The sequence below is a fragment of the Cryptomeria japonica genome, chromosome 5, assembly GCF_030272615.1.
Source record: "Cryptomeria japonica chromosome 5, Sugi_1.0, whole genome shotgun sequence".
Classification (NCBI taxonomy): Eukaryota; Viridiplantae; Streptophyta; class Pinopsida; order Cupressales; family Cupressaceae; genus Cryptomeria; species Cryptomeria japonica.
Genome location: NC_081409.1, coordinates 803,470,092 through 803,485,917, shown reverse-complemented (window position 1 = coordinate 803,485,917; position 15,826 = coordinate 803,470,092). Strand labels below are relative to the sequence as shown.

Below are 15,826 nucleotides of genomic sequence, written 5' to 3'. Positions count from 1 at the left end.
CCACTCTCTTTCTTAGCTAAAGCTTTGAATGCCTTGAATTTCCCAAAAGCTTCATTTTTCTCCTTGAAGAATGTGACCCACATCATCCTTGAATAGTCATCAATGAAGATCATAAGGTATCTATCACCTTGAATGCTTCTTGTTCTTATTGGTCTGCATAGATCAATATGAACCAAATATAACAAGTGTTCAGCTGAGAAGGACTTGCACAAGTGTTTAGCTGAGAAGGACTTGCTCTTGAAAGTTGAGGAAGTCATATTCCCTAATTGACATTCTTTACAGAGAACATTAACTGGTTTATGTAGCTGAGGCATACCTCTTACAGTCTTAGACTTGCTTACTTTAACAATATTGTCAAAATTAATATGACAAAATCTCCTATGCCAAAGCCAGTTGTCATCCATCTTTGCAATTAAGCAGCTGGTAACTTTAGGATTGAGATGAAATAGATTACCTCTGGTTTGTTTACCGGTCGCAATCAATTCACCTTTGTCGTCAAAGATTTTGCACATAGCATTTCTGAATTCTAGTGGGTATCCTGTGTCATTAATTTGTGCCATACTCAGAAGATTGTGCTTTAGGCCTTCAACCCAGTAGACATCATCAACATTACTTTTCCCATTAAGAGAAATAACTCCTTTGCCTTTCACCATACAGGGTGAGTTATTGCTAAATCTGACAACACCACCATCAAATTATTTGAGGGAAAGAAATTTTCTCCGATTATCAATCATGTGATGTGAACAACTACTATCAACAATCCAATCATTAGAGTTATCCATCCTAGACACTAGTGCCTTCTGATCTGATAATTCTTCCTTAATAGCTACAAAAACAATATCTTCACTAGTAGCATCATCCGATTCATCATCAGTAATACCACTGTCAATAGCTACAAGACAATCTCTCTTGGCTTTACCCTTGTACTTCTTAAATTTGTCTCTTTTAGTACTCATTTTCACCATTAGGGCAATTAGATGCTATATGACCAATTTTGTTGCATGCAAAACATTTTAAAGGTAACTTACCTTTATATTTACTGGTGCCTCTCAAAAGTTGTTTTGCCAACAATGCTTCAAGTTCCACTAAGTTGTCTTCATCAACAACATCTCCGTTGGATCTAGATTCATAGCTATGGCTAACATATTTACTTCTTCTCATAGATGGGTTAGAAATAGAGGCTCTAAATGTAGATTCTAATCTCTGTACACTACCATCATAGCCATTAAGTTCAAAAGTAGTAATTTTTCCAATAATAGAGTCAAGAGATACCTTAGATTTGTCAATGGACTTCAACTCTTGAATAGATGCAACTTAGATAGCATAGAATAGTAACAGGGTTCTCAGTACCTTATTGATTACTGTGGCATTTTCCACCTTTCCTCCTACACTCTTAATCTCTCCCACTATCTCTTTTATTCTTTGACCATATTGTTGGATGTTCTCCCCTTCAAACATTCTCATATCATCAAACTTTCCTCTTAGACTCTCTTCTTTAGCAATATTGACATGCTCATCACCGCTATAGAAATCTTCTAATTTCTTCCATACTTCATATGTAGTTTCAAGACCATGAACATCTACATATTCAACATCAGACAGGGAACTAATAATAGCTTCTAATGCTTGGTGATTTTCTTGTTGTTCCTTTTTCTAATCATCTATTAGGATTCAAGTAGGTGTGATATACTTAGTTTCTACATGCTCCCAATACTGGCTACCAAGACTTTTGATATAAATCTTCATTCTATCGCTCCATATTCTATAGTTATCTTTGTTGAACTTCAAACCTTCTTTCTTCATCCTGATCTACAAGATCTTTTCCTCAAGTTGTTAGGATTTAGATAAAGAGGACTTGAGATGCTCTGATACCAATTGATGGTATGATGAAAGGATAAGTATCCGATAGAATACTAAGAGGGAGGGGGGGTGAATCAGTATATTAAAAAAAACTGATGCAGAGTTCCCAAACTCCAATTCAATTACACAAAGTAAACTTTCCTTAATCAAAATCAATAGTCATAAGAATACTCATCATTCATCGGTTGACTGTTATATCAACTTAAGAGTAAAACAACTTCAACCATTATGTAAATCAACAATGCTGAATCATAACTTTCAATGCTTTATCAAAAATTAATCTAATCATATAACATCACATCCACAAAAGCATTCACCACTTGATGCAAATATTTATACGTGGAAAACCAAAATAGGTAAAAAACATGGTGAGATGGGACTCACAAAGATAGCTATCTAAACTCTTCTGAAGTTTGCCCTATTAGGAGCCAAAGCCTGTTAGAGCTTTACAATAATTTCTGTTAAGAACTAATTCCTGTTTAGGAATCACCTGGTTAAGGGATTTACAAGTATGCCTTGATAAAAAGCACAATACCCTGTTAGGAGTAACCTCGTAGGAGGATTTAAGAATCCAAGCTTATGGACCACCTTGTTAGAGGATTTAATGAGTAACCAAGCTTGTTAAGGCTTACCCAGTTAAGGGATTTTACTTCTACTGTAATTGTTAGAAAACAACAGTTTTTGTTGATCTGTCTGAATAGCATTACACTTGCTTGATAAAATCCTTCTATAACCTTCAATCTATCTTTACTAAAAGTAAAAATTCATCCACTGGTTAGGCAACTGCACACTCTCAAGTTTCTACCACACTTGTCAACTTTGCCAACAACTTTTACAAACAACTTCATCGACCTTAAATACACAAACAATTAGGTCGGTAACATAAGCGAAAACCTAAGTCTCATCATCGAGATTACAAACAAGTCGGTAAAATCTTGACCGTTAAAAATCATAACAATCTCTTCACATTCTTCAAGACAATTCCAACCACTCCATGATCACCACTCCATTGGACTTTGTAACTCATCATGCGTTGTGCATTAGATGCAATCAACTTTGCTCCTTTCCAAGAAATCAAACAAATGCGCTAAATCAATTTGAACTTATCCTTATACAATGATCACATGTGCCTCCATCATTTCCGCTCAATAGGTAATAAACCAACAAACATGATTGGTTAGGGTTTATCAACAGGTTAGAGTTTACCAGTTACATTACATAGACATGTTTAACCCTTCATACCGGTTCATTTACATAGACATATACCAGTTCATCAGTTTTACTCACAAACTTTATATATTGGTTACAACTTTGTACAAATCTCTTCTTACTCTCTTCATACTGGTTTACAAGATGAAAACAATAACAACAATAACATCAGCAATATTATGAATATCATTATACCATTTCAATTGACATTAATGACAACATATGATTAATGCAATCTACATGCAAAATGCCAACAATCTAAAAATGCCAACACTCTCTGGGAAAGGCCAAATCCCTAATACTAATGTTCAAGATGTCTCTGATACGGATATGGAGATGGAGGATAGTGGAAGTGCCAAATCTCTTGTTGACCCTGATTACAAGCTGGTTGAAGAGGGTGAGATGTTGGGCACTCCTGGAACCCATAGTAGAAAGAAACCCCCAGATGGGTTGCAAGTAAATATAAATCAACTAACAAGATGGTTTATCAAACTGATCCTTATTCCAAAAAGAAGAAGTTGGTTGCTAAAGACTATGGTCCCAAGACCTTCGACCAGGAAATCAAATTGGACATTCCTCTTCATATCCTGAAGGAGAAGCAAAGGACTTTGCCTAAATATGTGGGTAGTGGCTTACAGAAGGAAAGTACTCTGATGAATCTGGTGATGGAAGCAACTAGAAGCTAGGAGAATTGCTGGAAGTGGGTGGGGAAGGAGATTGATACCCTCAAAGATGAGATTAAGGAGATAATTGATATCTTCACTGATTCGCCTGAGCCTAACAAAATGGAGAAGCTCATGATGGTGACCCAAAAGCTTTCCCATGATGTAGAGGTTATGAAATGTAATCATGAGCAAATAATTGAGAAGGTTGAGCTATCTATGGAGAAGATCAAGAATAACCTTAAGAATCTAGTATACGTAAGCAAGGAGGCCATGAGAAATAGTATGGAGGGGTTGGAAAAGATCAATGCCATGGTGGCAGAGTATAGATCCAATCCTATTGACAATGATTATCCTGGTGACTGTAACAGAAAGAAAGAACTAGGTGGTGAAGACTGTGCTATGTGTGGCAATAAAACTAGGGGCCCTAGTTGTAGGACCATAAGAAAGACCAACAATAAAGGTACCTTCAGGTTCATTATGGAGGACTTGGAGGAAATCAACAAAGTTACTATCCAGAAGGATAAGAAGCCGTTGCACTCGCTTAATTGAGTGTTTGTCTATGCTTTGTTTTGTTGCCTGTTGTTTCTTTTTTCTTTTGAGCTCAGTCTAGGGTGTTCCCCTGCTATTGGTTTCTGTTTGGTTGACTGATTGCCAGTTTTCATAAAACTCTTGGTTTTGGGTTCATGTAAAACATGTTTATCTTTATCAAAAACATAACATTAGAGCATATAATTGAAAACCATATTTTTACATTGGAAATATGTTTGTAACATAATAGTAGAGTATATAATTTCTTTAATGTATACAAGAAGCGTTGTTTAACACTTTTAAGCCTAGAAGTGTAAGCTTTGTGTGTGTGATTTAAGCCATTCGGCTTTTTACCTTACCATTTTAAATTTGTTAATTAAAATTATGCCTTCTGTAGACTTCATGATATGACCTTTTAGACTACCTTCTTTCCTACTGTTTATAATATTAAACTTTATATTAAATAACATAAAACACTTATAAAGAAATAAAAATAAAATTTGATTATATATACCTTATTAAGATTTTATATATTATTTTTTGTTAAAAAGTCATTTATGTGAATACTAATTGAACTAAAAAATAAATAACCATAAAATTCTCCCCGAATCAATCATAACCTACCAACCAAATACAATACTTCAGACTTATATGGACTTCAGCCGTCCAGACATTTTTGCACCTATCTTTTTTATATTATTTTATAAATGATATAGATATTTATTCATTAAAAGAAAAAGTAATATAATTTTTTTATTTTTTCAATAGTTTTATGCATCTTATGAAAATAAAGTTCAAAAATGAAATATAAAATAAAGTTAGAACTTTCATGAACAAAACAAATATATGATAGTATTGTATTTAAAAAAAAATCATTTGTTATAGTTATCCAAACAGGATGAAGTATGTTTTCTCTCAATTTTAAATACAATTAATACTACATGCTTCGAAATTTAATTCAATATTTTAATTTACATCTCTTTTATATTACATTGAATGAACTATTCACAACATAATATTGTGTTTGTGAACAAAAGAATTAGTTGAATTAAGATATATATGCGTCTATGGCCTTGAAAACTAGTGGATCAGTAGAAATAACCAAATCCCACGCTCCTTGAGACTTCATGGTTATGGAAGCAATCCATTGATGGGGTGGGATCTGAAGAGTTGTGTCTCCAATATCACATCTCTTGCAAATAATTAACCGCGCAGTCTTTAGCTCATGACTAATGAACTGATTGCTTCCATAACCTTAATCGAACCTTGGCATATGCTCACGTCTCTTGTAAACAAATCGCCTTGGTTTGGCAGTATAAGTATTCTCTTATCTTAACTGTCCGAGTTTCTAATCTACAGAGTGATTACACCCAATGATGCTAATCATATCAAGGCATAGAGGACCCAATGATGCAGTTGTGACTACATTCAAGAGATTTTTTATGGATGCAACATTGATCTTCATTTTGAGCATCTTATTGACATCTTCTCTAAACTCTTAAAAAATATTATTAATTTCCTTATTTACAAGTTTAATTAGGGTACTTAATCTGAGGTACCTCATCAATTTTTCATTTGTTATGAACTATCTTTTTTCCCACCTCAAATTCACTTTTGAGGTATGTTAGTATATGTTTCATTCATTTAAATTAGTTAGATATTATTAATTTTTCTTTACATTAGTTGATCCATTTATGTGTAGTGGTTAAGTCAAATAAAGATGGATGACGTTTTTTATCAATGTTTTCAGGTGAAATTATCTTGATTTTTCCTTCCTTCAATTCTTATGTTTGTATCCACTGCTTTCTCTTTTTATTCTTTAATTCTATTATAAGTTCTTGTAAGTTAACAAACATTAAGTTTCCACAATCCATATGTTAAGAATCAATGCTTTTGGATTAGATTGTGTTAAGTTTTTTATTGCCTATCATTCTATTTTGTTTGCTCTCTATTATCCTGACATTGCATTCTCTTATAAGTTATTTTAATTTTAAACATTTAATTATGTTGTTGGAACTTTCATTTTTTAATATTTTGATTACATACCATTGGTAGAATAAAAAGATCATTTTTTTATATATCATATTATAGGTAGAATATTTTATTTTATCTACTTTCTTGCATGAAGCTTTGGTAGATTTATTTTATTTCTAAGTCTAACATTTGACAAGGGTCTAATTGTATTTTAAAATGGAAATTAGAAATTTGAAAGTCTATGTATTAGAGTTTTGCACTTGTAGATCTTACATTGGTTAGTTTTGTGACTATAAAAATTACTTAAGATAATAACTAGAAGATGGATTTTAAAAGAAAGAACTAGTACTTAGGAAGCATGATGATGGAAATAGATTAAAAATCATGTTATTTGTAGTGCGAATATTGTTACTCACTACTTGTACACTAATCATGATATAAAAGACAATCTAATCAAAATGAGTTGAAAATGATAAGAAAAAACATTAAAACTATTATTTTTTGAACCATAATAGATTAATCAAACCATTGAATTTATACATAAAATGTTATTACCATAAAATAAAATAAAAATTGTGAAGTAAATTAAATAATGTTATTTAGAATTTTTTTTTAATAATAATTATAAAAACAATTAGTAAAAATTGTGAAGTAAAACCATTCCAACCATCTAAAACATCTTATTATATTTTTCAAATATAATATTACATATTATATTAAGTTATATATTTATTAATACATTAATGTATTAAAATTATTTCTAATATAAAATTTAATTTATATGACACATCAAAACTACACTATTAATAAATTGTAAAAATATTAATATTAATATATATTATTTTATAATTTTTTATATAGAAATACATATTAATTTAAAATATTCTTTAAAGATAGAATATGCATGCTTCTTTTAAGTTTTAGGTTAAACTATAATAATAAGTTATTATGGCTAAAGTTAACTACATTTAAAAAGAATATTAATGATAATGTTTGGAATGAAATAGTTTAATTTTTTATTTAAATCTCTTCTATCCTAATTTAAGGATGTTCTTTAATTTAATTTTTATTTTAGAATTTTAATAGTGCGAATATAAATCTTTAAGAAATAGTTATTTGATTTTATTAATTATATTTAAAGAAATAAATATATGAAAAAATTTAAAAGACATTTATTTTTAAAATATAAAAGATTTCATTTCTAAAAGTTTTCTCCTATATAACTCTAAAATTATTTTAAACAAACACACTAAAGAAAAAACATTTTTGTTAACCCTATGAAATTGATTTTTTTTAACAAATCAAATAAATAAAATTTTGCTGTCTAGAATCAATTTATTTATAACTAGTTGATAAATATGACAAGTATTAATGAAACTTCCATCAAAATAATAATATTTTCAAAATTATAAGAATATATTATAATATTTTATAATTAAAAACATAAAATTGATATAATTTATGTTAAACTTTTTCAATTAAAGAATGACATAAAACCACCTACCCATATAACAACAAATACATATAACTATAATTTAAATATAACTATATTTCTAGTAATTTAAAATATTAAAATAAAAATATAATTTTTAAATTCCACCAAGACTTTCCCACAATCCTTGCAACAATTTTCCTCAAATAAGAAAAAGATTACTGCGAACTTCTTAATTTTATAGACTTCCTCCAAGTAAAGACAAAATCAAAATAAACAAAATCAACATTTCCTACAACTTTAGTCCAAGTTTCGTACATCTAAACTACATGCCATGTTCGTACATCTAAACTACATGCCATGAGACATGCTACACTATAGATTAAAACTTAATAAGTATATTCAAAAACAATTTATAATTTTTTTTCTAAATTATTTAAAATGAGTTTAATCGTTTTTATACTAATATGTATATATTTTAAATTTTTAAAAATGAATTTATATTATAAATTATTGAACTATTTAAATATTTAAATATTTTCATTAATTACAATATATAATTTTTTAATTTAACAAAATGAATTTATATTTTAAATTATTGAATTATTTAAATATTTAAATATTTTCATTAATTACAACATATAATTTTTTGATTTTTAAAAATGAATTTATATTTTAAATTATTGAATTTTTTTTATATATATATATATATATATATATATATATATATATATATATATATATATATATATATATATATTACTTTTTAAATTTACATAAATTATTTATTATATTTGTTCACATAATTCATCCCATTCCAAGGTTATGGTAAGCTTAAGGTTTCATCTCAATCCAATTCATAACCAACTTATTCTCCCATTTCATATAACTACACTACATGATATAAAATCTTTCATCATATACACATAAAATTTAAATATTTTAATTTAACATTACTAACAATTTGAACTAATTTTATTAACAAATAATATAAATGCACTCTTCTTTTTTTCAAAACCAAAAATAATGTAACAAATGTAACAAATAAGATTAAATTATTTAAGATGATGTTTAAATGCAAGAGTGAATATGAAAAAGAAATTTCATATGTTATAAAAATTACTTTCGTGGCATGGGGCTAAAACATAGTATTGCTAAGCACATCGTTTAATATTTTCCCGAAAAATTAGGAGATGCCGCCCATCGCGTTTTCCTCGAAAAGAACCATCCATGCCTGTCAGTTTGGACTTTGGTGGCATCTTTAAGAAAATGCATTACATACGCTAGCGTATATTTAGTATAATAGATGTGTGGAAATATTTGGAACTAAATTTTTATTTTGATTGTAGTGGCATATTAATATTGCAAAATTGATAGAAATGTCATTGTCCTCTTAAATAATTTATTATAGTTTTGTTTTTATTTTTAGTGTTATTAATAATTAATGTTTTAAATTAATATTAATTTATCAGTAATTAATATTGTAAATTTGATAGAAATGACATTATCATTTATCTTATATAATATTATTCTTGATGTAGGTCAATTTAAATAGCTTTTGTTTTTTTAATATGTACCATATTTTGTTTAGATATTTAAAGTTAGAATAAAATAAAAAATACAATTTAAATAGAATCAATAAATACAAAAAAATAAATCTGAGCAAAATAAATTACTTGTTTCCAAAAAAAGATATTTTTGTTAAGAGTTCATATGAATCATAATGTTATTCAAGATAAATTATAATTATGCTTCAATGAGAATCATGATATTTCTTTAGCTAATTTGTTTCCTCCATGAAGATAAGAATTGTAATATTTAAATTGTCTTAATATTTTGTCTTCAATACTTGTGTGATGTAAGAGAACATGATGTTCAAAGTAGAAAATTCAATTAAAAGTCAATTATTAAGATCTGATAGCATTTGTAAGTAAGGATCTATATATGAAGTTTGGAGGTGAGATAAAGATTAAATTGATACAATTGAGCTGTTTTTTTTTTTCTATTGATGAGAATAAGATTCTATCCTATAATTCAATCTTGAACTATGCCACATTACACACATATATATGTCATAAAAATTTAAGTATAATAATCTTCTTCACAATTACAATACAATTTATACATTTACAATAATAAAACTTTTAATCAATTCTTCTATCTTTAGTGATTTCTTATTTATAAGAGGAATCTATCTGTCAAAGTCATTTACAGCAGTACCAGACGATTGGGAGAGGCGGTGAGACCTTCCACTGGCAGTAGACTATTTCCCTAGCTGTGTTACGAATTTCATAATGGGTTTATTTCACTTTTCCCTTAGCAAATTGGTCTACCAAATCGACTTTGAGGTAAGCTGGGCCCTCGTTCGGAACTAGGAATCGATCTTCTTTAGTTATGATTTTGCGTGCTAAAAACCTACAAAAAACGTGTTTATATGAAGGTTTGAACCTTGATTGATGATGGTTCTGTCAAACCTGGTCTGTGCGGATTTATCAAGATTTGAATAGTTAGTATCACATATCATTATCGTCACAAATTACCCTCAACAGATTGACCTACAACTGTTTGACAGGTGGAATAAGGATATTAATATACGTAGAATGAGTACAGAGATTCAACGGCTGCAGAGCAGCGAAACGAGAACAGAGAACTGCTGCTAACCACAGCACAAACATACTACTATACAAGTAGAAATCCATATTGAAATTTAGCATAAAAGCAGGAGCGTATATAGACTTATAAAATCATCTCATGCCTACATCATAATCAGAATCTTTCTCATAACCATGGCTTGTTGAAATGCTTGCAGATTCCACAGAGACAGGAACGGAAGCCAATTGATCAGCAGTTACTTCATCTGTAATATGAACAACAACGCTGCCATAATCTTTGCAACTCGTTTCATATGAAATCCACAGAATTTGATGAGATGGAAAAGGTGCCTGGCCTTCCAGTATTTGCAGGACAGTTAGAATGCCAAGCCTTTTTTCTGGTTCAGGATGAGAACAAACCAATCCCAATTTCAGCACCAATTCCATTTCTTCAGCATCATACACACCATCGAGATTTGGATCAGCTGCGTGCAAGATTTCTCCATTTTGGTATAAATCCTTCACTCAATCCACCAAAACAATCTGTTCATTCTCCTTGGACAAATCTACGGGCCTCCTGCCGCATGCAACTTCCAGCAAAACAACGCCAAAACTGAATACATCGGAGCATGGAGTAACTTTCCCTGTATTTGTGACTTCTGGAGTGATATACCCAACAGTCCCCACCACCCGAGTTGTCTGTGGATTTTGCGTGTGATCGTACAAACGAGCAAGCCCAAAATCTCCAAGCTTTGCATTAAGCTCTGAATCGAGCAACACATTGCTGGATTTCACGTCTCTGTGAACGACTCTGCGTTCCCATTGCTCGTGAAGATACAACAACCCTGCAGCGATGCCCTTCAGAATTGCATATCTTCGGGCCCAAGAAAGAACTTCTGTTTTTTCTTTTGGATTTGGGAATATCAATTTGTCCAGGCTTCCGTTTGGCATATAGTCATAAACAATAAACAGCTCTTTGTTTTTCCTACACCAGCCCCGCAATTGAACAAGGTTTCTGTGCTGGAGACGACCCACGCTGGAGATTTCTGAAATAAATTCCTTCATTCCTGCAGTGGAGTCCTTTGTGATGCATTTCACTGCAACTTCCAGGCCGCTTCTGCAGAGAACGCCCTTGTAAACCTGTCCAAAGCCCCCGCAGCCCACCAGCTGGTCATTTCGGAAGTTTTGTGTGGCAGCTTTTAGCTCTTTGTAGGGAATTCTGTGAGGCCAAAACTCTAGCTCCCATTCTTCAATCTTATCCCTCTCTTTTATTTCTTTCACTTTAAGTAATGCAAAGAGAACGGCTAGAAGGAACACAACCAGAGATGTTACACTCACACCGGCCGTAAAGCCCCTGGATTTAGTTATCGGCTTTTTCTCGATGAATGAAGGGAGATCCGAAAGATCTAGGAGCGGTGCTTTACCTGTTGAAAGTATAGGCCCAGATGAATAGACCAACACAGAATAAAAAACAATACATAACTAGGAGATGGAACTCAAAAATGTATGATCATACTAAATTTCAGAAGCTTCCCACCTCTGAGCAAACCTTCAAATAAATTTTATAACAAGAATCTGATCGTTTTTTGTTTTACGGGCACCCCTAATCTAGTTTTGCAAATCTATTTCAATCTTATATTTACATTACGTTCCGTACTGAAGCTCCAGCCGAGAATGTAATGATCTTCAATAGCATAAGACCCTGTCGATGCAGTAAACCCCACATACACCTCCTCCTTCAAAACTGCAGTAAGATTGAATTTCGTAACGGATATCAACGGCCGTACAGGCTTCTCCATCCCGACTACTGCAACAGTCACATTAAGCCGGTCTTCAACATGATCATAATCAATCCAGGCTTGGATATTCTCTCCACTGTTCAGACTCAAATTGTTAAAATGATCTTTGTCAACCCAATAGGCTGCCGGCTGAGATTCGAAGGACTTAACGCCATTTTTGTTAACTCCAACATGGTTCTCGTCTATATCTCCCATATCAAGGTCATAAACTGTATCAAACTCGACTGCAAAAAAGTGGTTGGATTCGAGATCATTTGTTGTAGGCGAGGCAAGTCCAAGGTAATGCGAATCTGTGGCGCCTACGACGGACTTATTGGGAGCCATAATGAAGGCCATCCCATTCCCGTCCAGGCCCTTAGATGGAGCAATGGAGAAGACAAAGGTAGTGCTGAAGGACAAAACTGAATTATTGCGGTCTTTTATAATGATGGGGTTGGGGTACAGAACACGGCCCACTGAACGCCAGGTTTGATTGGTCAGGGTGAGCACCCGGTGAGAGTGTAATGAAGCATCCTTTAGCAGTATTATATTTGACTCGTTGAAATCCCCATAGCTGAAAGTTTTGGCGCTGGCAAAGTGTGAGCTGAACAATAGCCATGGCAGCACTATGATAAAACAGGAGGTTAAGTGGCAAAAGGAAGCCATTGGTTCCTCTAAGAAAACAAGTGCACTGAAATTCTTGATAGAATTTTTTCTCATCGTCAACTATTTGGATATAACTTGTAAGGGAAATTGTAAGGCTCAAAATGAAATGTCATGTGTTATCAGGCTTCCAATGGTATTCCTGTTGTTAAAATGTGGTAGATGACAGGTGAAAATCTTCCCCATGGACGAAATGTCCAAGAAGGAACGTGGATGCAGGGTTGATTGACTTTCTTTAGAATTTCTTAATATCTTCAATTGTTGGAAATTGAGCTATATTTAAATTATATAGCTGGATTAATTATTTAGTGGGTCGGTGGTATTGTGATAAAACAGTTGACATAAATTGGCAAGTCTGGGGTTTATGAAAAAGTTCAACACAAAGTAGAAATTATTTCTTTTGTATTTTATTGTAGACGTCGTCTTTGTATATGGGTGAAAGCGTTGTTTGATTGAGTGAGGTTTATGGTTTTCCCTACGTGCACACCAGAAATTACTACTCACCGACATATGCGGGTCAGTAGTTTGAATCACATCAACTTCTCTCTGTTTACCCCACCTTTATCGTGCAATTTTTTCTCCCAAACTTGCTCCTGAAATGTCAAATATTTTGTAAATGTCATATATTCCTCAAATCCTAAAGAGGTCCTCCTTTTCAAATTCTAATTTATTTGATGCTCGTGCTCTTAATGGATCTTGAATGCTCTCTGGTCTAGGTAGTCATGATTTTACAATGTAGGACCCCACTATTAGTAAACTTGACCATTCTATATACCAGATTTTACTTGGCAACTTACTTATAAAGCCTTAGTGATTTAACATATATAGGTTTTTCCATTCAAATCTTCCCATACCTTGTAGCGCACTATTGTTCTTCTATATATATAAACATTCATTCAAAACAAGTTAAAGAAACTGTCAACCTCATTTGGCCCACAATTAAAGCAACTGTCTTTTTTTTAATGTACGATTTATCATTATTAATAAAGTAATTTGAAGTTTGTGTAAAAATACCTATAACCACAATTGATTTTTTTAATGATAGGAAATTAAATAATTTTATAGAAACTTGTTTATGGGTAAAAGTAAAAAATGTGTCACACTTTGATCAAGGAAATGGCCAACATAACAAATATTGTTTTTTTAATGTTAGTAAATTAAATAATTTTATAGAAACTTGTTTATGGGTAAAAGTAAAAACATGTGTCACACTTTGATCAAGGAAATGGCCAACATAACAAATATTGTTCAACTTTGACGGCATAAAAGTGGATTTCCATTTTGATGTAAATTGATGAAATCTAGAAATATCCATGAAGTTTATGAATCAAGGGGTTTAGTTACCATTACCAAAAAAATGAAAACAAACCCATTTTTTATTTATTTCTATTTTCCAAATGGATGACAAACATATGTAGTGCATGAATTTTTATTTTTTATTTATTTATATTTTCCTTGTAATAACATTTTAAAGTCCAACATAATTGAATTTGATTGTTTTAAAATGAATTATACGTTTTTGGAGAAGATTCTCTCCTCTAGTGAACCATTTATTTTGTAAAATATTTTAATATGATTTAATATTTTTCTTTTAATTTCTAATCAACCTATTCTCAAATTTAAGTAACCTACTTGCAATATTTAAAAAATAAACATATTTAAATTAATCAAAATATTAAAAAATTACATGTCTAAAATCTTGACTCTAAGCTCTACAAAAGGGTATTTTAAGATTTTTGATAAAATTATCATTTTGATTGCAAAAAAATTCAATAGAAATGAGAAGTTTTAGAATTCATTGAAAAATGATGATATGGTTGCCACTTAGGATTCCACACAAGCATGTTCAACAAGAAGTGTTTTGGCTAAAAGGGGTTTGGTTGAAACTTATACGACCAAATGTTAATGGGCTAAAAAGGCATCGGCCAGACACCTTTTAGTTGACTAGTCGCTGATTGCCATTGTTCGCCAAGCGACATTGTGATCTAACCAAGCTCATATAAATGGAATTTTGTTTTAATTTTTTTTTTTTTGTCAATTCTACACTATTCAGTATTCCAATACAAGCAATTAAATTTGGCAAGGAAGGCTTCAAATTTTTTCAAGTATGTTAATTTTCAAATTATTTATTGATTATTTAGAATTATCTAGTTGATGTGTTCAATTATATGCACTATAGGTGTTAACTATATAACTTAGGTGTTTATTTTGCCTATATATAGGTTCCTATTTGGGAGACCTATTTTATTTTATGACCTTATTTGCATTTTTATGTACCTTACTTTTATATCAATCATGTATAAATATTCACATATTTTTGATTAAGAAAAATGGGTTTTACAAAGACCTGAAACCCAAATCCAAATAGAAAATTAAAAGATTAACATAGTAGTGAACTAGTCCAAAAAGAATAGCTAAATAATAATGAAACCAAAACTAAGCACAAGAAACACAAATAGGAAGAAACTAAACCAGATAATGCATGAGCTCAGAGTTCTTCTATATCGTATTCTTGTCAATCTCCTCGAGCTCTTCCATTATAAATCTTGAAGTGCTTGTCTCCTAGTTTATGCTCCACATTTTGGTAGAGGGTCTAATTGTAACCTACAAATCCACCCCTTGCAAAATTGAATCTAGATTCTTCTTTTTAGTTTAACCACTAAAGGCGAGACACTGGCAATTGGATGGGCTCTTTGGACAGCCATAATCTCATTAACCTTTCTTAGACCTTTTGCGCTACTACTCATAGCTTCTCTTCTTATCTCAACCAATTTCCTCAAGTTTCCCTTAATCCCCTCCATACTCTTTTCTAGTTGAACAATCCTAGACTTGTGTTTGGTCTTCATAATGCTGACATCCTCTATGAGGTTTTGGGTCATTCTGAGAAGCTTATCAGTCTTTTCTGGCATAGGATTCTTAGTTAAAGTATTAATTATATCTTTAATGCCTTCCTTTAAAAGATGAATTTCATTGTTAACCCAATGAAAGCATTTTTCCTAGCTATTAGTGGAATTTGCTAGGAGCACATCAAAGTACCTATCAATTTTATTCTCTCCTGGGTCCACTTGGTCCACATTGAGAGGGATGTCAAGTTTAATTTCTTCTTCAAATTTACCCTTTGATTCC

General features: G+C 31.4%; 1 pseudogene; it reads right to left on the bottom strand.

Moving 5' to 3' along the window:
* Positions 1 to 10,412: 10,412 nt before the first annotated feature.
* LOC131075575 (L-type lectin-domain containing receptor kinase IV.1-like) lies at positions 10,413 to 12,757 on the bottom strand (annotated as a pseudogene).
* Positions 12,758 to 15,826: the final 3,069 nt, after the last annotated feature.